This window comes from Mus musculus, chromosome X (genome assembly GCF_000001635.26).
Source record: "Mus musculus strain C57BL/6J chromosome X, GRCm38.p6 C57BL/6J".
NCBI classification, from domain to species: Eukaryota; Metazoa; Chordata; class Mammalia; order Rodentia; family Muridae; genus Mus; species Mus musculus.
This window is the reverse complement of record NC_000086.7, coordinates 148356718-148382108: the sequence shown is the minus strand read 5'-3', so window position 1 is coordinate 148382108 and position 25391 is coordinate 148356718. Positions and strand designations below refer to the sequence as shown.

Genomic DNA, 25391 nt, shown 5'->3' with positions numbered 1-25391 from the left:
ATATGCTTACTGATAATACCCAAGATATAATTCATGTTCGTATTACCCAAGATATAATTCACAGACTACATGAACCTCAAGAAGAAGGAAGACAAAAGTGTGGATACTTCGGTCCTTAGAATATGGAATAAAATACCCATAGGAGGACTTACATACACAAAGTGTGGAGCTGACGGAAAGGCTATCCAGAGATTGCCCCAACTGTGGATCCATCCCAAATACAGTTACCAAATCCAGACACTATTGCAGGATGCCAAGTAGTGCTTGCTGACAGGAGCCAGATATAGCTGTCTCCTGAGAGGCTCTGCCAATGCCTGACAAATACAGAGGGGGATGCTCACAGCCAACCATGGAACTGAGCATAGGTTCCCCAATGGAGGAGATAGATAAAGTACTGAAGGAGTTGAATGGGGTTGTAGCCCCATAGGAGGAACAACAATATGAACCAACCAGATACTCCAGAGCTCCCAGGGACTAAATGATTAAGCAAAGAGTACACATGGGGTGACACATGGCTCTAGCTGCATATGTAGCAGAAGATGGCCTTGTTGTACATGAATGGTAGGACCTTGGTCTTGTGAAGTCTCGGTGTCCCAGTGTAGGGTAATTGGAGGGCAGGTAAGTGGGAGTGGGTGGATGGGTGGGGGAATACTATCATTGAAGCAGGGAGGGTGGACTGGATAGGGGTTTTGGGGGGTGACTGGGAATGGGGACATTTAAAATGTAAATAAAGAAAATATCCAGTAAGAAATTAAAAATATTAATAAAATTCTTATGTATGTGCATATTTAAACATATGAATGTATGTAGTTTGAATGAAGTTTTACAATTTTAAGTGCCAGCTCTCGGCACAAGGATCATAGACTACCTAACATAAATCCTGTGCTAGGTATAGGAAACCTGCTCTACAAGTGTTAGACACAGCAATAGAAGAGACTCCCAAAATAATATTGGCTACTGCTGTTGCCCTGTTTGCCTCACATAATTTGAAGGCAAGATCCTATAGCTAAAGACAGCATACACTTTGGAGAGTGGATTTGGAGAAACTGCTGTAAGATATACTTGTTGGGCTTAGACATAAATCACTTGCCTAATGTGTACAGGCTCTATCACAATTTGCACAACAACATACAAACTCACACACACACAAATATGCACACTCTCTCACACAGATACATACAGTCCCATACATGAAAACACACAAAGAAGGTGAGATAATCTGTCTGATGAAGCCTTTAAGGCTCCTAAGGAAGGAGATAAAGGAAAGAAACAGGTTGATTACCATTAGTTATATCCTATCATATCAATTTCACACAATTTGTTGGTATATTTTCTTGCTTACTAGCTTGGAAGATGCAAAAGGAGTAGCTACGCTGAGTCGTGCATAGGCCTAGTAGGAAAGGCCAGAAACTGGGAAATAATCTTAAGCCATCGCATATGCATGTGAGTTGATATCATGAGCCACAAAATTGTTCCCATACACTCCTGAATTGGAACAGTGTTTGAAAGACTATCCTTTAGGGATCATTTCTATAGTTTGTTACTAGACAAGTTTCTCCTACTGTGTGCAGCAGTGTCTGAATTGGGAAAATACAAATTTTTTTATTAAGACACAGAAATTCTTATACTTTTCTATATCATTCCAAACATTGTACTAACATTGATAAAGTACTGATTTTGTTTCTACCTGTCAATTTCTGGCTCAGTTCCGGGTGGTGATGCATCCCTTGGTCCATTTCTTCCTCTTGGACCATGGAATCTTTCTCCTTCATGAAGCATCCATGACTGGATGCTACTTGATCTCAATGAGGTGTCATAACGATCTCTCCGTGACCGGATGTTATGAGCTCTCCATGACTGATTATTATGACCTCTACGTGACTGGTTGTCATGACCTCTCTGTGACTGGTTGTCATGACCTCTCTATGACTGGTTGTTCCGACCTCTCCATGACTGGGTAAGATCTCTCCATGACTGGTTGTTATGAGCTCTCATTGCATGGCCATGATAAGGTCTCCCTGAGTGTTCATGATGAGATCTGCCGTCATGGTTGTGATGAGCTAACCCTGTATGGTTATCATGAGCTCTCCCTCTTTGGGCTTGATTATCTCTCTCTGTGTGGCCAGGATCAGCTATCCCTGAGTAGTTAGGAACAACTCTCTCTGTATGGGTAAGATGATATCTATCTGAGTCGCTATATTGAAGCCTACCTGCATGGTTTTGATGTGGTCTACCTGAGTAGTCATGAAGTTGCCCACCTGAGAGGTCAGGAAATGATCTAGCTGACTAGTCATGGTATGGTCTACCTGAGAGGTCAGGACGTGGTCTACCTGAGAGGTCAGGAATTGGTCTACCTGAGAGGTCAGGAAGTGGTCTACCTGAGCGGTCAGGAAGTGGTCTGACTAGTCATGGTGTGGTTTACCTGAGAGGTCATGGTGTGGTCTTACTGAGAGGTCAAGATTTGGTCTATCTGAGAGGTCATGATGCGGTCTATCTGAGACGTCATGATGTAGACTATCTGAGAGATCATGATGTGGTCTATCTGAGAGGTCATAATGTGGTCTATTTGAGAGGTCATAGTGTAGTATATTTGAATGGTTATGATGTGGTCTACCTGACAGTTCATGGTGTTGGTCACTGTATAATTATTAGTTCTACCTAGTAGACATGAGATCTATCTGAGTGAAAATAGGAGCTCCCCTGAATCAACTATATGATATTCTGGAATAGTCACCATAAGATCTGCCAATGTGGTGTCATGAGATTGGGAGAGGCCATGTCATCTCCTGGAGAAAAATTGGTTTCTTTCTAGTTGTAGCTCTCTCTCTCTTCTGATTGGTTTCCATTCCTCCTTGTTCGATTGTCTCTGCTGACTTGTCATGTCTGCAAAGGGTCCCAGTTATATAATATAAATGAGATAGTCTATGATTTGATTAAGCCATGAGTGTATTTTTTCGATATTTTCTTTATATACATTTCATATGGTATTCTGAAAATTCCAAAAACCCTCCTTCCACCCTGCTCCCCTACCGAACCACTCCTGTGTCTTGGCCCTCACATTCCCCTGTACTGAGGTATATAAAGTTTGCAATACCAAGGGGCCTGTATTCCCACTGATGGCCAATTAGGCCATCTGCTACATATGCAGCTAGAGACATGAGCTCTGGGGTACTGTTAAGTTCATACTGTTCTTACACCTATAGGTTTGCAGACCCCTTCAGTTCAATGTGTACCTTCTCTACCTCCTCCATTGGGGGCCCTGTGTTCCATCCTATAGATGACTATGAGCATCCACTTCTCTATTTGCCAGGCACTGGCATAGCCTCATACGAGACACCTATAACAGGGTCCCTTCATCAAAATCTTTCTGGCATATGAAATAGTGTCTGAGTTTGGTGGCTGATTATGGGATGGATCCCTGGGTGGGGAAGTCTAGGGATAGTCCATCCTTTCATCTTAGCTCCATTCTTTGTCTTTGTAACTCCTTTCATGGGTATTTTGTTCCCTATTCTAAGGAGTAATGAAGTATTCACCCATTGGTCTTCCCTCTTCTTGATTTTCTTGTATTTTGCAAATTGTATCTTGGGTGTTCTATGTTACTGGGCTTATATTCACTTATCAGTGAGTGCATATCTAATGACTTCTTTTGTGATAGGGTTACCTCACTAAGGATGATATCCTCCACATACATCCATTTGTCCAAGAATTTCATAAATCCATTTTTAATAGCTGAGTAGTACTCCATTGTGTAAATGTACCATATTTTCTGTATCCATTCTTCTGTTGATGGACATCTGGGTTCTTTCCAGCTTCTGGCTATTATAAATAAGGTTGCTATGAACATATTGGAGCATGTGTTCTTATTACCAGTTGGAACTTCTTCTGGGTATATGCTCAGGAGAGGTATTGATGGATCATCCATGAGTATGATATCCAATTTTCTGAGGAACCTCCACAATGACTTCCAGAGTGGTTGTACAAGGGTTCAATCCCACCATCCATGGAGGAGTGTTCCTCTTTCTCCACATCCTTGCCAGCATTTGCTGTCACCTGAATTTTTGATCCTAGCCATTCTCACTGGTGTAAGGTGGAATCTCAGTGTTGTTTTGATTTGCATTTCCCTGATGATTAAGGATGTTGAACTTTTTTTCAGGTGCTTCTCAGCCATTCAGTATTCCTCAGTTGAGAATTCTTTGTTTAGCTCTGAACCCCATTTTTAATGGGGTTATTTGAATTTCTGGAGTCCAGCTTCTTGAGCTCTTTGTATATATTGGATATTATTCCCCTATCAGATTTAGGGTTGGTAAAAATCCTTTCCCAATCTGTTGGTGGCCTTTTTGTCTTATTGGCAGTGTCTTTTGCCTTACAGAAGCTTTGCAATTTTATGAGGTACCATTTGTCAATTCTTGATCTTATCGCTCAAGCCATTACTGTTCTGTTTAGGAATTTTCCCCTGTGCCCATATCTTCGAGGTTTTTCCCTAATTTCTCCTCTATTAATTTCAGTGTCTCTGGTCTTATGTGGAGCTAATTGATCCACTTAGACTTGAGCTTTGTACAAGGAGATAAGAATTGATCAATTCACATTCTTCTTCATGATAACCACCAATTGTGCCACCACCATTGGTTGAGAATGCTGTCTTTTTTCCACTGGATGGTTTTAGGTCCATTGTCAAAGATCAAGTGACCAAAGCTGTGTGGATTCATTTCTGGGTCTTCAATTTTATTCCATTTATCTACCTGTCTGTCACTGTACCAGTATCATGCAGTTTTTAATCACAATTGCTCTGTAGTACAGCTTATTGTCATGCATGGTAATTCCACCACAGGTGCTTTTATTGTTCAGAATAGTTTTTCATATCCTAGGTTTTTTTTATTTTTCCAGATGAATTTGCAAATTGCCCTTTCTAAGTCAATGAATAATTGAGTTTGTATTTTGATGGGGATTGTGTTGAATCTGTAAGTGCATATTTAAAGAGATTTACGTATGTAGTTTGAATGAAGTTTTACAATTCTAAGTGCCAGTTCTTGCAACAAGGATCATAGACTACCTAACATAAGCCCTGTGCTAGGTATGGGAAACCTCCTCTTCAAGTGTTAGACACAGGAATAGAAGAGACTCCCAAAATAACATAGCTTATGGCTGTTGCCCTGTTTGCCTCATATAATTTGAAGGCAAGAACATACAGCTAAAGAGAGCATACACTTTGGAGAGTGGATTTGGAGAAACTGCTGTAAGATATACTTGTTGGGCTGAGGTTGTGTCTTAGACATAAATCACTTGCCTAATGTGTACAGACTCTATCACAATTAGCACAACAACATACACACTCTTTCATACAGATATATACACTCACATACATACAAACACACACAGAGGGGGAGATAATTTGCCTGATAAAGCCTTAATGACTCCTAAGCAAGGAGATAAAGAAACAGGTTGATTACCATGAGTCATACTCTATCATATCAATTTAGCATAATCTGTTGGTATATTATCTTGCTTACCAGCTTGGAAGATGCAAAGGGAGTAGCTACTCTGAGTAGTGCATAGGCCTAGTAGGAAATGCCAGAAACTAGTAAACAATCTTAGGCAATTGCATATGCATGTGAGTTGATATTATGAACCAGAAAATTGTTCCAATACATACCTGAATTGGAACAGTGTCTGAAAGACTATCCTTTCAAGGATATTTCTATAGTTTGTTAGTAGACAAGTTTCTCTGATGGTGTGGAATAGTGTCTGAATTGAGAAAATACAAATTTAGTTATTTAGACACAGATATGGGGGCTAGAGAGATCCTCAGTGGTTAGGAGCACTGACTGATCTTCCAAAGGTCCTGAGTTCAAATCTCAGCAACCACATGGTGGCTCAAAGCCATCTGTAGTGAGATCTGATGCCCTCTTCTGGTGTATCTGAAGACAGCTATAGTGTACTTACTTATAATAAATAAATAAATCTTTTTAAAAAGACACAGAAATGCTTATACATTTCTATATCATTCCAAACATTGTACTAACATAGATAAAGTACTGATTTTGTTTCTACTTGTCAATTTCTGTCTTAGTTCCTGGTGGTGATGCATCCCTTGGTCCATTTCTTCCTCTTCAACCATGGTATCTTTCTGCTTCATGAGGCATCCATGACTGGATGGTACTAGATCTCAATGAACGGTCATAATGATCTCTCTGTGACCAGATGTTACAAGCACTCCATGAATGATTATTATGACCTCTCCATGTCTGGTTGTCATGACCTCTCTGTGACTGGATGTTATGATCTCTCCATGACTGGTTGTTATGAGCTCTCCATGACTAGTTGTTTTGAGCTTTCCCTGCATGACCATGATAAGCTCTCCCTGAGTGGTCATGATGAAATGTGCTGTCATAATAAGTTGAGCTAACTATGTATGGTTATCATGAGCTCTCCCTCTTTGGACTTGATTATCTCTCTCTCTGTATTGCCAGGATGAGCTATCCTTGAGTTTCTGGGAAGAACTCTCACTGTATGCTTAAGATGCAATCTATCTGAGTGGCCATGTTGAAGCCTAACTGTATGGTTATGATGTGGTCTACCTGAGTAGTTATGAAGTGGTCTGAGAGTTCATGGTGCGGTCTATCTGAGTGGTCATGATATGGTCTACCTGATTACTCATGGTATGGTCTACTTGAATTATTATGAGTTTGTCTACCTGAGTGGTATTGACATGGTGTACCTAAGTAGTCATGATGTGGTCTACCTGAGAGGTCATGAAGTGGTCTAACTGAGTGGTCAAGATGTGGTCTAACTGGGAGGTCATGGTATGGTATATCTGAGTGGTCATGGTGTAGTATATCTGAGCAGTCATGGTGTGGTATACCTGAGAGGTCATGAAGTGGTCTACCTGAAACTTCATGGTGTGGTCTGAGAGGTCATGGTGTGGTCTACCTGAGAGGTAAGGATATGGTCTATCTGAGAGTTCATGGTGTGGTCTCTCTGAGAGGTCATGGTGTGGTATACCTGAGAGGTCATGATATGGTCTAACTGCTTACTCATGATATGGTCTACTTGAATTATCATGTGGTTGTCTACCTGATAGGTCATAAAGTGGGTTAACTGGGAGGTCCTGGTGTGGCATTCCTGAGAGGTCAGGATGTGGTCTAACTGAGAGTTCATGATGCAGTCTATCTGAGAGGTCATGATACAGTCTATCTGGGAGGTCAATGGTGTAGTCTAACTAATAGGACATGATATGGTCTATCTGAGAGGTCATAGTGTACTATATCTGAATGGTTATGATGTGGACTTTCTGAGAGGTCATGGTGTGGTCTATCTGTAGAGCTATTAGTTCTACCTGAGTAGACATGAGATCTATCTGAGTGAATAGGAGCTCTCCTGAATCAGCTATGTGATCTTCTGGAATAATGGCCATGATATCTGCCAATGTGGTGGTCATGAGATTGGGAGAGGCCATGTAATCACCTGAAGAAAAATTGGTTTCTTTCTAATTTTAGCTGTCTCTCTTCTGATTGATTTCCATTGCTCCTTGTTCATCTGTCTCTGTTGACTTGTCTTGTCTGCAAAGGATCCCAGTTATATAATATAAATAAGACAGTCGATGATTTATTTAAGCCATAAGTGTATTTTTGAAACCCCTCCTTCTTTTCTTACTTCCTATATTCCTCCCCTCCTTTGCTTTTTTGAGAAATTCTCATTAAAATGTTTAGGTTAGACTGAAACATGTGATTCTCATGAAGTTTGGAATTATAGGCTTGTACCACCACATCAGCTTCTCAAGACTATTTCTGTCAGTGATTTTCTCATAGAATGAATGACAATACTTTTTATGTACTAGTTTATGGAACCAACTTATAGACCATGTCACTTTCACAAGGATAATTATATGAATGTAACATAAAAATAATGAAAATTAGCTGTCTTGTGCATTTTACCAACTAAACCATTTGGCATCCTAATTAAGAAAAAAGAGATATTTTGGGTGGAGCTTGTAGAATTTTATGACAACCAGTAACTTACTACATATTCAATTGTGATCTTGAACTTTTAAACTCCCCCTTCATCCTCTTCAACACTAGGATTAAAGACACTTGCCACTACAAATGGTACTACATGGTAATGAGGATTGAACTCAGGGTTTCATGCATGCTAGCTAAGTACCCTACCAAATGAGCTACATCTACATTTAAGAATGTTCTGTAATACAACTCCTTAAGATCAAAGAAAATATTCCAAATTATTCTCTCACCACTGGTCATTAAAAATTTATATTTGAATGTAAACAAATACTTAATTCTAGGGAGAAAAACTAAGTGAGTGGAAAAGAAATGCTATAAAGGTAGCAAAAAGTTGGCTTGGTACAATTGAAATAAATGGATCTGGTAATGACTTAGCTTTATTTCCATTCTTTTCAGCTCTTAAACCAGAGAGGCAGATTAGTGAATCACTCAAAAGGAGACAGTAAACACTTTGACAAGTGTCTATGATAATCCATAAGAGTAAGTGACTAACATTATATGGACAGTACTAAAAAAATCTAGCTTTAAACTAGTATATGTTGCTTAGCAAGCAAAATACCCCTATATCTGGCATTACCATGCCCTGCTAAAACACTTCTAAATGGTCAAAGTAACTGACATTAGGAAGAAAGTGCTAGCACAGAGAATATTATAAATGCAAAACTTGAATATAATTATAAACTAATCATATTTATGTAAGGAATATTTTCTGGGCTGGGATTGTAGCACAGTTGTCCAGTACATACTCAGCATGAAAAGGACAATGGTTCTCATAAGAAATCATTTACATCAAATCAGGTACTACAAGATTCATAAACTTAAGGAACTAAATTCTAATTTTCTTATAATAGTGAAAACTATTGTGTATTTTATCCATGATATGTGTGGGTGTGTATTCTGTGGTGTACATGCAGAAGTCAGAAGCCAACTTTGCATGAACCTACTTTCTCCACCAACTTCTACAAGGATCCCAGAGATCCAACTTAATTGGTTAGGCATATGTGGCAAGAACCTCTCAAAACATTTTTATATAGTCAGGGTGTAATAGCTCTTGCCTATAAACCTAGCACTTGTCTCATTGCTACCAGAAATTTGGTTGCATGAAAGGTTCACTATCACCACTTTGGTTTTCTTTACTTTTCTCAGTGATGCAATTCTTGAATGGTTCAAAACTATTTGCAATGCATAGATGTTCAATTTCAATATATTTTACAATATTTTCAGTTGGGAGTATCTTGGACAACAGCAAAAGTGAACACATTTTCTTTCTAAATTTATCAACTATACCCTAAACTTTGGCCTGGGGATGTAGTTAAATTGATAGAGTCCTTGTCTATCATACATATCTTCCGTGGCTAGAGCCTAAGCACTCCATAAAACTAGGGGTAGTGGTACAGTGTCTGTAATTCCAGAAGATGGAAAGGAGAGAATCTGGAGTTAATGTCATCACTACATAGGCAGTCTGGCTTCCATGAAATATCATTTCAAACCAACAAAGATGAAAATCAAAAAACCTTTTAAGGAGCCTAGGATGGTTCTCAGTGGTAGAACACTTGCTTAGTGAGTGTAAAGTCCTGGGTCCAATCCATGAAAATAAACAAATAAAACAAACAAACAAAGGAAAATCTAAACCTAAACCAAATCAAACCAAACCAAAATTAGTATCAAAAATCTCATCCTGCAAGTTCTAGACCACTTTCTGTCAAACTCACTTGTTCCAGTCAGAAGGAAGTATTTCATCTCTGCACCACAGAATGGAGACTGTGCTTAAAATTGTAACCTATTCCTTCACAAAATAATGTTCCCAGAATTCCCTCTATGTGTGTGTGTGTGTGTGTGTGTGTGTGTGAGAGAGAGAGAGAGAGAGAGAGAGAGAGAGAGAGAGAGAGAGAGAGAAAGGGTGAGAGCACATACTTATTAGCTTCAAGGAGGTTGAGTGAAGGTGTCATCAGGTGTCCTGCTCTTACTTTCCAAATTCCTCACTTGAGATAGGGCCTCTTACAGTACTTCGAGCTAAGTCACAGCTAGTCAGATCCTATCTCCATTCTAACAACACTGGGATTACAGATGTACCCTTGACCAAGACCAAGCTCTGCTTTTTGTATGGGTTCCAGGTCTTCATTATTCTTCTGCATGTGCTCTTACCCTGCAGGCAATTTTCCTGTTCAACCACTGTCTAACACCAGATGCCTATATAATACCTTAAAATGCCCTATCCCATTCCCACTCTCCCTCCCTCTATGAGGGTGCTCTTCTACCCACCTGAGCACTCCCTTCTTCCTGCTCTGGCATTTCCTTACACCAGAGCAATGAACACCCTCAGGCCCAAAGACCTCTCATCCTTCTCTGCCTCATATGTGACCAGCAACATGGGTTCCTCCATGTGTATTCTTTGCTTGGTGGTCTACTTCCCGTTAGCTATGGGGGTGGGGGTGGTGGAGTCTGGCCTGTTGACACTGTTACTCCCTCCATGGGGCTGCAAAACCCCCTCAGCTCCTTGAATCACTTCTCCAACTCCTCCATCATGGAACCCCAAACTCAGACCAATGGCTGGCTGTGAGCATCTACCCTACCTCTGTATCTCTCAGGCGCTGGCACAGCCTTTCTGGAGACAGCCATTTCAAGTTAACATCAGCAAACACTTCCCAGCATCCAAGCTGCCTTGGATGCAAGCTGCTTTTCCAGGTGGTTGGCTGTGCTGAGGATAAAACTCAGTACTTTGTGCATGCTCATCAAGCACTCTGCAAACTAAGCTGCACCCTACTTCTGAACAAACACAGTTTACAAATGCAGGCCTTTGACTGTTCTCCTGTTTTTATTTTATTTTATTTTTATTATTCCTTTTATGCATTTACGTTTCAAATAACATCCCCTTCCCTGTTACCCCTCCACAAACTCCACCTCCCCATTCTCCCCACTCTCCTTTGACTTGATGAGTGTGCCTCCATTTTGCCTGTGACTCAAGTGTGTACCTGATGCCTGTGCAGTCCAGAAGATGGCCATGTGATGGGAATCAATCCATGTTGTTTGAGGAAACAGCCCACCCAATGTTCTTAACTATATGGTGTCAGAGGTGAGAAAAAAATAGGATTGAAAGAAAGATGAAATTTCAAGACCTGTAAGTCATAAAATGTACTCAGAAATTGTTGGTTGTTTGTGAGCCTAGAGGCTGCCTGGGGCTGAGAAAAAGGAAAAACAAACCCAGGTATGCCCTGTAGTTAAAACATTACTGGGAATAGCTTAACCTTAAAGATAAAGAGGAATGTGAGGACATACAGATCTATCTAAACTGAGTCAACAACTCACAGAACTCTGACACCCTGCACATACATGTAATTTTTCTGCTGATGTTTGAATAAGACAATAGTGTGTCACTATGCTCAATTCCACACCCCTAAGCCCCTTACTCCATAAAAACTCCTAGCTTTCGAGCCTCGTGGCTGACATCCTTATCTCCTGTGTGGGATGCATGTGAGTTTGGAGCTCCATAATTAAACTACCTCGTCTAATTACATCAAGATGGCCCTTCGTGATTTTTTGGGTGCACACCATATAGGGTATTGAGTAGGGGATTCCCCACTATGTTCTATCATTTGAAGGTCCCACCGAGATCTGCGTGACACCAAGGAACCCTGAAAGACCCCTTGGAGGTACGTTTGTTTGTGTGCGTCTTGTATGTTGTCTGTTGTCTAAGTGTCTAAGTGTGGCACCACTGAATTTGTGTCTTGGTTTATCAGTTCTGAGATTGTGGGTTTGAGTCCCACCTTGTGTCTTGGTTTTTCAGTTCTGGTATTCTGTATTCTGGCAGCTGCCACTGTGGACTGTGAGGGCCTAGTGGCTGCAGGAGGAAGACATTCTAAGGCTCCTTAGGCTGCATCCTTGGAAGACATTCCAAGGGTGACCCTGGAGGAAGTGCCCAGGGTGAGGGACAGTTAGAAAGGTCTGACTGTCATCTGGCAGAGTAAGAAAAATAAGGTGCTTTTTCTGCCAGAAATGGAGTCGATGTGGAATCTGACCCCCGTCAGGAAGTCAGGTTTGGCTGGTTGTACAAGTCCAGGCATGGACAAGTGTGCTTAGATATATTGGTGTTTTTTCTTTGTTGCTGTTTTGTTTTTGTTTGTGGTTTTTGTCATGGGACATGGACACTGTACATAGGAGGTAAAGTGGAATCCCTTCCTGCTGGTCTGTTTGTATGTTTGTGTTTGTATGTCTGTCTGATTTGTTCACTTGTGTGTCCTCCATTATACCACCTTCTGATTCTGTTTTGCTTTTGTTTTGTCTGGTTTCAAGTCTGGTTTTGGTCCCAAGGGGTTGACTAATTATCTTGGTTTTCTTTTAGGCCAGTCTCAGGTTCTGGGGGCCTTCCCATGGAGAGAGGCCCATTTGGGTTGGTTGCAGTGACAGTGAGACATGCCAAAACGCTGGTGGATGCTCTGGTGTCAAGCTGGGAAGTTGGATCTGAAACAGTCCTTCTCAACCCAGCAGCAGCTAGGGTTCAGTATATGCCTGGAACAGATAGTGTCAGGCTATCTCTGGAAACTGAGTGTGAGACGCCCTGTATTGGTCTTGCTTGTGTTTGTCATTTCTGTGGTACTGTGATTCTATGGTGGTTGCTTGAAAACGGTTTCTGTGTGTGTCTTGTGTGTCTCTTTGTGTTCGGACTTGGACTAACAACTGACGACTCTTTTTGAGTTATGCCCTCTGAAATAAGCCTAAGAATTCTGTCAGATACCTATGCTGACCACTTCCTTTCAGATCCTCAGCTGCCCTGCCTCCCACTCCAACTCCAGGGAGCAGCCAGCAGGTCACTGTGGTCCTGCCCATGGACCTGGAGCCTAGGGAGAAATAAGATCAGGAAACTCGGAGAAAAAGAGGGGTGGTCTCTGAGAAGTCAGTGGCCCTGGATATTGTGGCTGCTGAAGGGGAGATAGAGGAGGCTGTGGGAGTGGCCGGCCAAGTGCGCCACGGGTTCCCTGGCTGCTTCTCATTCCCCTGTCCCCTGTATCCAGTCTCTTGTTAAAAGAAAAAGTGCTTTCACTTTGAGATATTGGTGGCCCGGTACAGCCAGCTGTGAGAGCTGTGCTCCCTTCCCTGCCCTACATGTTTTCTCTTCTAGGGAAGCCCTGAGCTGCTGGCAGTGAGTCTGTTCCAAGCTCCAGTGAGGGAGGAATTTGCCCACTTGGGGTTTCTGTTCAAGGTAAGGAGCACCTGCGAATCTAACTGCCAGGCTCTGATGGGGGTCTCATCTCTATAGGACTAAAACGTGACCCAACAATCTGACCAAGCTAATAGGAAGTTACAGAAGTTAAGAGAAGGACAGGGTAAGTCGATAAGAAAGTGCAGAGGAGGAGAAACGAAGGAAGGATAGAGGTCTGCAAAGAAGTGAGCTAAGAGCAAAGCTTCAGCATACTCAGGAGAGATGGATGACAGTGGTAAATAGAGATCTTAACAGTGAAGAAAAGTAAAAATAGAGATGAAGGAGATTAGAGAAGTCTGAGATGAGAGAGAGAGAGATACTCTAAATGAATAAATATTTAGAGGAAGAACCAGTAAATAAGAGTCAGACAGGAAGAAGAGTTAAGGAAACATGAGGCTGACAAAGACAGAGACCAGAGACAGAATCAGAGATGTGCTGTGAGACAGAAAGATTAACCAGGGTAGAAGAGAACTATGAAAGAAGATAAGTGACAGGATAAAGATGTGATAATTAGATAACATCCAAAGGAAACAAAGACAAAGAGGAGGAACAAAAGATACATATATATATATATATATATATATATATATATATATATATATATATAGAGAGAGAGAGAGAGAGAGAGAGAGAGAGAAAACATTACATGAGATCTCCGTTACAGTTAGGAAACAGGAGCAAAGAGAGGTAAATGACAAAGACTAGAACCTAGCAAAGTGGCACATGCTAATAATGCTAGCACTTAGAAATGATCTGTAAGAAACAGGAAGCCAGAGAATTAAAAAGAGAAAAGAGAAATGAAATTCTGGCCACAAAAGTCAGGGAAAATAGAAAACTTAGATAGTACCTGGCAAAAAAAGAAAGCTTTTGGCTAAAGATCAATGTGTTTACTGTAAAGAAAATGGCACTGGGTGAGAGACTGCCCCAACAAAAAGAAGAGGAGCCCCCCTCATGTCCAAACCCTTCACCTGTTCGTGGCTAAAAGTAAAGAGATAGCAAAAGGGGTGCTAACACAGAAGCTGAGTCCTTAGAAGAGGCCGGTGGCCTACCTGTGGAAGCAGCTAGAATACAGACTGTGTTTCCTATTCCCCCACCGACCAGTGCAAAACAAGTTAGAAAAGTTCCTGGGCACTGCAGGATTTTGCAGATTGTGGATTTCAGGTTTTGCTGAATTAAAGAGATAAACAGCCCTTCATATAGAGAAACAAGGAACAACAGGCCTTGGATGCCATTAAGACTGACTTAAAGTTGTTCCCAGCTTTGGGACATCTCAGATGTGACTGAGAACAAAGGTATTGCTAAAGAGGTTCTTACTCAGAGATTGGAACACTGGAAAAGACCTGTGGCATACTTGTAAGAAATTAGACCCGGTGGCTGTAGAATGACCTGCTTGTCTGCACATAGTGGCTTCTGGTCAAAGATGCAGATAAATTGACTCTGAGACAAAACTTGGCACATGCCCTAGAAAGTGTGGTTCAGCCCCCCTGACCGATGGCTGACTAACGCTCTTGAAAACATTATCCAACCGTTCTCCTGAATGACGGACACATTATCAGTGCTTTTTGTTGACTGAACGAGTGACCTTCACTACCCTACTGGCTGAGACTTCACCTACTCATCACTGTGATGACATTCTGGCAAAAGAAACTGATACTCGAAATGATCTGAAGGATCAGATCAGCCTTGGCCTGAGAGTTTGAGCTGGTACATGGATGGCAGTAGCCTCGAGGTTGAAGGTAAGCAGAAGGCGGGGACAACAGCTCAGTGGTAGACAGAAAGCTGAACTTGTGGCTTTGATACAAGCTCTATAAATGGTAAAGGAGGAGTCTACACTGACAGCAGGTATGCTTTTGCCACTGTACAGAGCAATATACAGACAAAGAGGGCTGTTGACATCTGCAGAGAAAGGCCTAAGTTGCTGTGGCTAAAAGAAATCAGATGGCAGATCAAACCACCAAACATGTATGCCAAAGAGCAATGATCCTGGCAGTCTGAAGACTATCAAGTTATAGACAAATTAAGACTGGTAAAAGAAACCCTGTATAGAATAGTAGAAACTGGAGAAAGAAAACTAGTCCTACCATGGGAAGACAGACCCGACATCTACTGAGAGGTAGACTTTACTGAGAAAAATATGTGTATGAATACCTTCTGGTTTTGTGAACATTCTCAAGATGGAAAGAAGATTTTCCCTGTAAAAATGAGACTGTTCAGATAGTCATCAAGAAGATTATTAAAGAAAAATTTTCCAAGGTTCGGAGTGCCAAAAGCAATAGTGTCAGATAATGGCCCTGTCTTTGTTGCCCAGGTAAGTCAGGATGTGGCCAAGTATTTAGAGGTCAAATAAAAATTACATTGTGTGTGCAGACCTCAGAGCTCAGGACAGATAGAAAGAATAAATAGAACTCTAAAAGAGTTCTTGACAAAATTAATCATGGAGACTGGCACAGACATGGTGCTCCTTCCCCTTGCCCTATTTGGAACTCGAAATACTCCATCTTGATTCAGCCTTACTCTTTTTGAGATCCTTTATGGGACTTCCATGCCCATCACTGTCTTAAATGATGTGTTTAAACCCATGTTGTTATAATAATTATCTGTATGATAACTTAAAAGGTGGTGCAGAAAGTAGTCTGGTCACAACTGGCTACAGCATGTGAGCAGGGTTCCCCAAAGACATCTCACTAGTTCTAGCCAGAGATCTGATCTATGTATATCTACATCATGCACAGACCCTCAAGCCTCGCTAGAAGGGCCCCTGCCAAGTCCTCTTTACTATTCCTTCATATTCTATTTTTGTTACAACTTATGGTCCTCCAGCATCAGTACCAAGCTATAGTTAAGATAGAAAAAGAATATGATTTCTATTCTCCACATAGAGAAATAGACTTCTGAAATTCTAAGATTAGAATTACTTACTAGAAGAAGAGGGGAATGAAAGAAAGATGAAATTTCAAGACCTGTAAGTCATATAAAGTACTCAGAAATTGCTGGTTGTTTGTGAGCCTGGGGCTGAGAAAAAGAAAAAGAAAAACAAACCATACATGTAATTTTTTTGCTGATGTTTGAATAAGGCAATAGTGTGTCCTATGCTGAATTCCACACCCCTAAGCACCTTACCCCATAAAAACCCCTAGCTTTCGAGCCTCATGGCCGACATCCATTATCTCCTGTGTGGGATGCATGTTGGTCCAGAGCTCCATAATTAAACTACCTCATGTAATTACATCAGGTCAGTCTATTCATGATTCTTTGGGTGCACGCCTAATCGGGAATTGTGGGGTTTCCCCACAAGCTTCTATCAGAATATGACTCAGGGGTTCCTAGAGGAGGATAGAATGCAGACTATGGTTTTATAATTGGAAAGGGCAACTAAGCCCAAATCCGAAAGAATTTTTAAACGTATGTACTTCCCATTCAAATTGGAAGGAAATTATACATTTGAAGTACATGTTGTATCTACATTTTTGAAGTATTCCTGTCTGGTCATGAACTTATGCTGTAGCTTAAGAGGCCATGTAAATAACTCTTATCATCTTGACCTACCCTCATTACATTTTCTTACCTACACATATTCGAGGATATTATTAGGTTTCCAGTACATTATCCCGGGCATCAAACTCAGATTCTCATGCTTGCACGCATGCACTATGTCCCAGAACTCAGCCTAGCCAGCAGACATTTAATGTTCCAGTGGATTACATGAGCCTGGTATTGTAGTTTTAAAAAATCAGATTGTCTATTTTGAAGAGTACTCCAGGTAGGACTGTGTATATGTAAAATCCCAGCACTGTTAAAAGCAGAAGTAGGGGGCATTTCCTGTCATCCTCAACCACAATGGGTGTTTCCAGCCAGCAGGCTTTAAAGGAAACATGTTCCTAAAAACCAATCCAAACAAATGAAAATATCACATCCATGAATGAGCATCACCTGCAGATTATATCTACAATTTCATGTCTAAAACTGCAGAAACAGAAGGATTGCATTGGAGGCCAGGCTCAGTAAATACTGGATTTTAGGACAGCCTTTTGACTACAGTATTGTTTCAGGACAGGTTGGCCCTACACTATGAAGTTTCACATAAAAAATCAAGAGGTGAATAAACAAAGTAATGAATACACAAACACATGAACAAATGCAGCACAATTTCAACTGAAAGGTCATTACATTGTAATAGGATAAGTTTTCTTTGCTCTCAAACTCTCACTTTGCCCCTTCTTAGAATTGGGAACAAAACACCCATGATAGGAGTTACAGAGACAAAGTTTGGAGCTGTGATGAAAGGAAAGACCATCTAGACACTGCCACATCTGGGTATCCACCACATAATCAGCCTCCAAACGCTGACACCACTGCATACAGTAGCAAGATTTTGCCGAAAGGACCCAGATATAGCTGTCTCTTGTGAGACTATGCCGCGGCCTAGCAAACACAAAAGTGGATGCTCACAGTCAGCTATTGGATGGATCACAGGGCCCACAATGGTGGAGCTAGAGAAAGTACCCAAGGAGCTAAAGGGATCTGCAACCCTCTAGGTGGAACAACATTATGAACTAACCAGTACCCTGGAACTCTTGACTCTAGCTGCATATGTATCAAAAGATGGCCTAGTTAGCCATCACCGGAAAGAGAGGCTTATTGGACTTGCAAACTTTATATGCCCCAGTACAGGGGAAGGCCAGGGCCAAAAAGTGGGAGTGGGTGAGAAGGGTAGTGGGGGGGGGGGGCGGGGAGGGTATGGGGGACATTTGGGACTGCATTGGAAATGTAAATGATTAAAATACCCAATAAAAATATTAAAAAAAGAAAATATCTAATAAAAAATAAATAAATAAAAATAAAAAAATAAAAAAAAATAAAAAAGAGAGACTTTTCCTGAAAGCTCTAGAATAAAAAGAAGCAAAAACATGCAATAGGTTTAGATGGCAAAAAATAGTCAAACTCAGGGTTGAAATAATCAATCAGACACAAAGAGAACAAAACAAAAACTCAGGAAAATCAAGAGCTGGGTTATTTGTTTTTTGTTTGTAATTAATTTATTTTTTTATAAAATCAACATGATAGATAAATCCTTAATCAAACTCACTAAAAGGCACTGAAGCAGTATCCAAATTAACAAAATCAGAAATGAAATGGGAGGCATAACAACAGAAAATGAGGAAATTAAAAATTCATTCAAAAGCATGTACTTGACAAAACTGGAAAATCTGAATGAAATGGCTGGTTTTCTAGACAGATACCATGTACCAAAGTTAAATCAAGATTCAAGATTAGGTAACCCGACTAAGCTACCAAACACAGAAACACATGGAGGGACCCATAGCTCCAGCTGCATATGTAGCAGAGGATGGCCTTCTCAGGCACCAGTGGGAGGAGAGGACCTTGGTCCTGTGAATAGATCCTCCATTATAGGGTAATTTTAGGTCAGGGAGTTAGGAGTGGGTGTAGGAACACCCTCAGAAGTAGGGACAGGGAGGATGGGATAGGGGGTTTCCGGAAAGGGGGGGCACTGAAAGGGGATAACATTTGAAATGTAAATAAAGAAAATATTCTATAATAAAAAGGGTTAGTTAAACCATCTAAACAGTTCCATAATTCCCCAAGGAAATAGAAGCAGTCATTAATAACCTCCCAACCAATAAAAGCCCAGGGCCAGATGGTTTTAGTAGAGAATTCTATAAGACTTTAGCGAAGAGCTCAATGAAATCTTGTTTCTTTTGATTTGCATTTCCCTGATGCTTAATTATGTTGACCATTTTTTCAGGTGCTCTCAGTCCTTCGGTATTCCTCAGTTGAGAATTCTTTGTTTAGCTCTGTACCCCATTTTTAAATGGGGTTATGTGATTTTCTGGAGTCCAGCTTCACAAAAGAGGTCACTTGATATGCACTCAGGAATTGTACAGACTAGTGATTGTTACTCTGTTCTGGGTCTCTGCAGTGGAGTTGGAATGTTCCAGAGAACATCCACTCCTTCATCATGGGTTGTAGAGGGAGAATATATGTGCAGCTCAGTTGAGCAGTGTCCAACTGAGCTGTAGAGTGTGAGCAGTGGAGAAACTTATTGATGTACATGGTACCACTTGTCATTGAAGCTACTCTCTATTGCTCTAAATGGGAAGTCAGGCAGGTCCACTCTTGACGCCTACCACAGACTGAGACTGACACTGGAAAAAACAGTATCTTCATAGTTTGGCTCAAATTTAGGGAGTAAAGATTATCTCAATTTTCTTTTGTCTCTAGCACCTTTAGGGTGTATAGAAAAGACAACAAGATTTGGGGAAATGGCTCAGTTGGCCAAGTACTTGCCAGTAAGTGTAAGGATCCAAGTTGCACCCAGGGCCCCATTAAGATAAGCCATGATCTGTGGCTGTAAGCCTGAAGAGCCCAGGTCCTTTATGGCAGAGGGGTTTTCCATCTTATCTTTTTCCTCCACCCCAACACCTGCCTTGGAAATATGTTTTTTGTTTGTTTGTTTGTTTGTTTGTTTGTTTTTGTTTTTTCTTGATCAGCCATTCTAGCTTTTTCTGCAATTTGAAGTCTGTAATCGATTACTTGAGGACAGAAGATCCTCAAAATCCTCTGGACGTTCTTCTGAACGTTGCTATCATCTAATATCAGTAGTGTCTAATTTCAAATGCTTAATGTGTGTGTGGAGAGATGGCTGACAAACCTGAAGCTTGGTGGTAGATGGGAGAACTTACCTATGTATGATGTGTGAGTCATGTGTTCAGTCACCAGCACCTTTGGTGGGACACACAGGTGTAGCTTTAAAATGTTTGTGGAGTTTCCACTCCACAGGGAGCAGACAGCTAAGCTCAGTAAGAAGATGACATTTCCAAATACAGTTGTATTGCAGATGACACTGCTCCTTCACAGGACGACTTATAATATTCACCTGGTATGTCATTTGATGTAGCTTGCCTTCAGTAAAGGCAATGTAGTCTTTGGAAGAGCAAAGTGGGCCCAGATAAACAATATTGAGGTTCAAAAACAAGTTTTCAAGTACATGTGTTTTTCTTCAGAGCTGGGACCGAATCGAAGACCTCACTGATGGGTAGCAAGCACTCTGCCATCTTACAATATTAGTAACAACAAAAATCAAGCAACATGCACCGCCCCCAGACTCTATTATAATTATCTTAAAAAGCAGTTCATCTAAGTTAGGGCCAGGCTAATTTTTTTTTTTTTTTGGACGTTGAATGCTGCCTTCTGCTGGCTGTCATGGAGGAGGGCAACCTTTCAGACACAACGAAACCAAACACCCACACAGCCTCAGAGGTGAAAGCCAGATTCAACATAATTTTACCCATAAAATGATTGCTCCTTTTACAATGTAAGTAAAATATGATTCTTTTAAAATGTGTAAAATATAGAAAAAGTGAATATGGAAAAGTATAAATTTCCTATCACCTTAGCCCAACACTTTGGTGATTTTTGTGTTTGCCCATTCCCCTCTTTCATGTTCCCTTTTCCCCTGTGTGTGTGTGTGTGTGTGTGTGAGTGTGTGTGTGTATGTATTGTTAGCTTATTTGTTTATTTTGATTTAGAGCTTTGTATATAGCTGAGGCTGACCTTGAAACTGACCTTTCCCTGTCTCTGCTTCAGAGTACTGGGTTAACAGGGGGACATTACCACTACCAGCCACCCAGTCTGTAATGTGTATATTGATTCATGTATTGGATTGAAACATGTTTTCCTTTATCCAAGGCTGCCTTAGACCTTTCTAGTTAGCCTTGAACTTCTGACCCTAGAGGTTCTACTTTGAGAATGCTGGGATTTCAGGGGTGTGCCACCATATCCAGTTTACCCAGGCTCACCCATGTGGGCATCCAAGCAATTTAACTCAAATTTGAATCTCCAAACTTTACCTGTTACTCCCATTTTGAGGTGCTGTGCATGAAATTCAGTGGCACAGCATGCTGAGCAAGCACCTTGCCATTGAGCTCCAGCCTCTCTCTCTTGTTTCTATCATACAATATTTGGATTTGTATTCCAAACTCTGTTTTTATGCGAGCATTAGTTGCATTTAACAAACAGTTATTGAAAATTTTCTATATGCTAAGCATTTTATTATGCAACAGGTATAAAACAATGGAAGGCTGGAGATGTGACTCATTTGGTGATGTTAGAGCCCTTTGCCTAGAGGGCACTGGACCCCTTATTAGATTTCCAACCATAAAAATCAAAAATAAGGATGCAGGGATGGTTCAACAGAGGAAAATTTATCAAAGTAACCCACTATATAAACAAACTTAAAAAATCGCATGATCATCTCAGTAGATGCTTACAAGGTACTTCATTCTTAAGCCCAGCATTTTTTCTAGATTTTAGGACCAAACCCCTAACTTTTCTTGCTGATCATGGTATCACATAGCTGTAAGCACTCATGAGGTAGAGGAAGGTGGATTGCCCCAAGTTTCTGATCTCATAGCACGTTTGAAGCCCAGCAGACACACATAGGGAAAAAATGCCTATCAAAGCAAAAGCAAACTCCACTGTGAATGTAGAAATGAGCAGAAGAGCACTTGACACCTTAGCTCACAACTTCCTGCAACTCCAGCTCGAAGGAACTCAACACTCCTCCGTGGCCTCTGTGGCTTTCTGTACCCACATTCTCATATCCACATGCACAAACATAATTCCAAATAAAACCATTCTTTTTCATAGGAATTCAAAGCATTGAGAGAGAGGAAGGACACAGAGCCCCACATAGACTATAACTTCAACCATCTCAGTCAGAAATCTCAGTTGCTAATCATAATCATTACAGTGTATCACCTGAGAGATTAGGGTTTTTTTTTTTAAATGTGGGTTTCTGGGTCCTGTAATTGGAGTCTCTTATTCAAGAGTTATTAAGTGATGCCTGGGATTTTGCAAGTTCCCAGTTGATGCTGCTCTGAGGATCAACCTTGAAACATTAGGTCCAGGTGAGAGAAGCATAGTGAATCAAGTCACTGTTTCTTTGTTCACATTCTAACAAATGGAAGAAAGCTTGGCTCTTTGAAGTGCTTAACACTATAATTTATATTCCCTTGCTTCTGTTATTCAAGGCAAATAAGGAGTGACTTGTGAGTGATGTGGCTGAGGTTTAATCACTCATGGCAAGCAATTCTGCATTCTCAGTCTGTTTACATATGAGAAAATATACACTTTTTAGAAGTAGAGCAGTTTGTTAAACAGTTCAGTCTTCCAGTGCTGCAATTTATTATACTATATAGCATTCTACAGGTGTACCATTTGGTCTAGTTCTCTTCTAGAAAATTACCATATAGAATGAGCTAAGCATATATTGTAAATATATACTACATGGAACTTCTCTATGAACATAATTTAGCAAAATCTCTCTGGAAACTGCTTAGCAGTCCAGCAATGGGAAAGTGCATACATACAATGGAGAAATTGATTGTGACCAGAAAAGAAGGGTGAAAGTAGAGACATCAAGTAAGAGGTATTGTTCTTCTCATCCTTCCTCACTGCTCCCACATCCTGTGAGGCCACAAGGCTCACAAGTTGTGCACTGTACATGGGCGTGTCATTGGGAACAGATTGTAAATTTGTGGCACCCATTTTCTTGCTCAGTGATGCCACTCATGTTTGATGCTCTCTTGCCCCAGGAACAGATTTTATTTGTGGGAAATAGATGCATTGTAATGTGGATCCAAGTACTCTAGGGACCAAAATATAAGAGAACATTATGCCACAAAACTGGAAGAGCTGTACAGATTGCAGATACCAACTATAACCTTACTAGAGAAAATGGAGTCAGTACCAGGCTGGTGTCTGCCAAACTGCTGGAACATAGACATAGGGCAATAGCTATGACATAGTTAAGGAAAAGTTCCCATTACTTCTGGGTTTGCTTAAACACTTAGTTTTATTATCTTTGAATTATGGTTTAAATTCCAAATATGTTAATCCCCTCCCTTTCATAACAGAGCAAACATTTTTGTTTTATAAGTCAGAATGGTAAAGGACAGCTTTTGAAGATGTGTTTTGTGGATGGCTGTTGGATGTCATGATGCAGGTCAACAAGCTTGAGCCATAGCTCCTCCATCTGTAAGCCAGAAATTGCCCAGAAAGGACTCTTTGCCTGCATCCCAAAGATACTATCTTGTCTGAATCCTGGTCTAAAATTTTGATGTTTCCCAGATATGATACTCAAGGTGAGAGAGGATGGAGATTTGAGGCACTTGGTAGATTGTTTTCCTATCACACATAAACCCTGGTTGGATCCCCAGAGTTGCAAAACTGGGTGTGATCTTGTGGACCTGTAATCACAACTCGAGTGGGAGGTAGATGCAAGAGCATCAGAAGGCTCGGTGGGTAAAAGTAATTGGCAGTACAAACTGACATTCTGAGAAGCTGTATTTGATCCCCAAGAGCCTACATTGAAAGGAGAGAACCTGAGCCAGGCATGCCCATGCACCCTCACTCACACTCATCATCTTCAACATACAAAAGTATGACAGTATTTTTGAACAGTGAGACGGTGCCAGTGAGATGGCTCGGACTTAAAAGAACTTGCCATGCAAACCTGAAGACTTGAAATCAGTCTTCCAGAGGTCCTGTGCTCAATTCCCAGAGTTCAATTCCCAGCAAACACATGGTGGCTCACAACCATCTGTAATGGAATCCAATGCACTCTTCTGTTGTGTCTGAAGACAATAGTGTACTCATATACATAAAGTAAATAACCTTTAAAAAAACTCAATCTTCAGATACCAACTATGGTGGTAGATTAACTGGGTCAGCCAAGCTGTCTTTTGATTTCCACATGTGAGTCCCAGTGGCATTTATACTCTTGAGAATATGTAATCACACACACAAATAATACAATTTTAACAATTTTATAATTGAAAAAAAACCCTTCAGTTTGAAATCTTTGTATTTTGCAGGAGAATGTCCGAAGGACTACATGCATTATTCAATTATCAGTATTAATACAGAAAAGTACCTTATTTCTATTATTCATAATTTAGCAGGCACATGAAGAATAGTTTCCATTATTTAAAAAAGGGCCACTATAAATGTAAGATAGATGCCATACTCTGCATTTTATTTCTTTTTCTTGTTCCTCTTGAATATGAAGGCACTATCAACATTTTTTCCCAGATAATTCCTTGTCATGAAAGATTCTCCTGCACTCAATCATGTTTTAGTATCAGCTCTACAGTCATATTTTAAGCACAACATCATATACCAAATTAGAACAAGGTGCAATATCAATATTGGACTGCTATGATTTATATATTGCCTTTTGGTAGCTTTCTTATTGTGGTCTAGCGAGTTTTTGATTTATTAATTTATTATTAATTTTCTAATTAATATTAATATCGACATAAACAGTAAAGGCAGCTGGTTTCTTTGCCACTTTCACTTAGCATAGAAGTTTCAATTAATCTTAGAGAGTGAGAACATTTTTCAACTCTTAGGAATGTATTGGTAAGTGAAGTTTGCCAATAAGTCACACTATGAGTGGAACGTCTCACTACAGTTGTTGTAGCACTGTGCAGAATTATCTTAAGATTTTTTTTAATAGGAACAAATTTGTAATTTTTCTATCATGAGGTTCAACAATGCAATGGCCATATGTGGGTATGTATATTTTTCCATTTTATGCCTTTTCAAATTTCTCCAATGACGATGTATTAATTTTGTACCAGAAGAAATATTTTTGGGCTGAAGATGCAGCTCATTTGGAAGAGGGCTTATTTGGCATACACAAAGACTGTAGCACCTATAACCTCAGCACTTGGAAGATGGAGGCAGGAAGCCCAAAAGTTCAAAGTTATCCTTGGTGTCATAGCAAGCAGGAGGCCAGCCTGGAATACATGAGCCCCACGAAAGGATGGACTATCCAGAGAGTGCCCCACCCGGGTATCCATCTCATAATCAGCCACCAGACCCAGACACTATTACATATGCCAGCAAGATTTTGCTGAAGGGTCCCTGATATAGCTGTCTCCTATGAGGCTATGCAATTGCCTGGCAAATATACAGAAGTGGATGCTCACAGTCATCTATAGGATGGAACACAGGGTCCCCAAAGGAGGAGATAGAGAAGGTACACATTGAACTGAAGGGGTCTGCAAACATATAGGTGTAAGAACAGTATGAACTTAACAGTACCCCAGAGCTCGTGTCTCTAGCTGCATATGTAGCAGATGGCCTAGTAGGCC

The 25391-nt window shown here is 40.6% G+C and overlaps 1 pseudogene; it reads right to left on the bottom strand.

The window, feature by feature from the left end:
* Positions 1 to 1683: 1683 nt before the first annotated feature.
* Positions 1684 to 6115, bottom strand: Gm15113 (annotated as a pseudogene).
* Positions 6116 to 25391: the final 19276 nt, after the last annotated feature.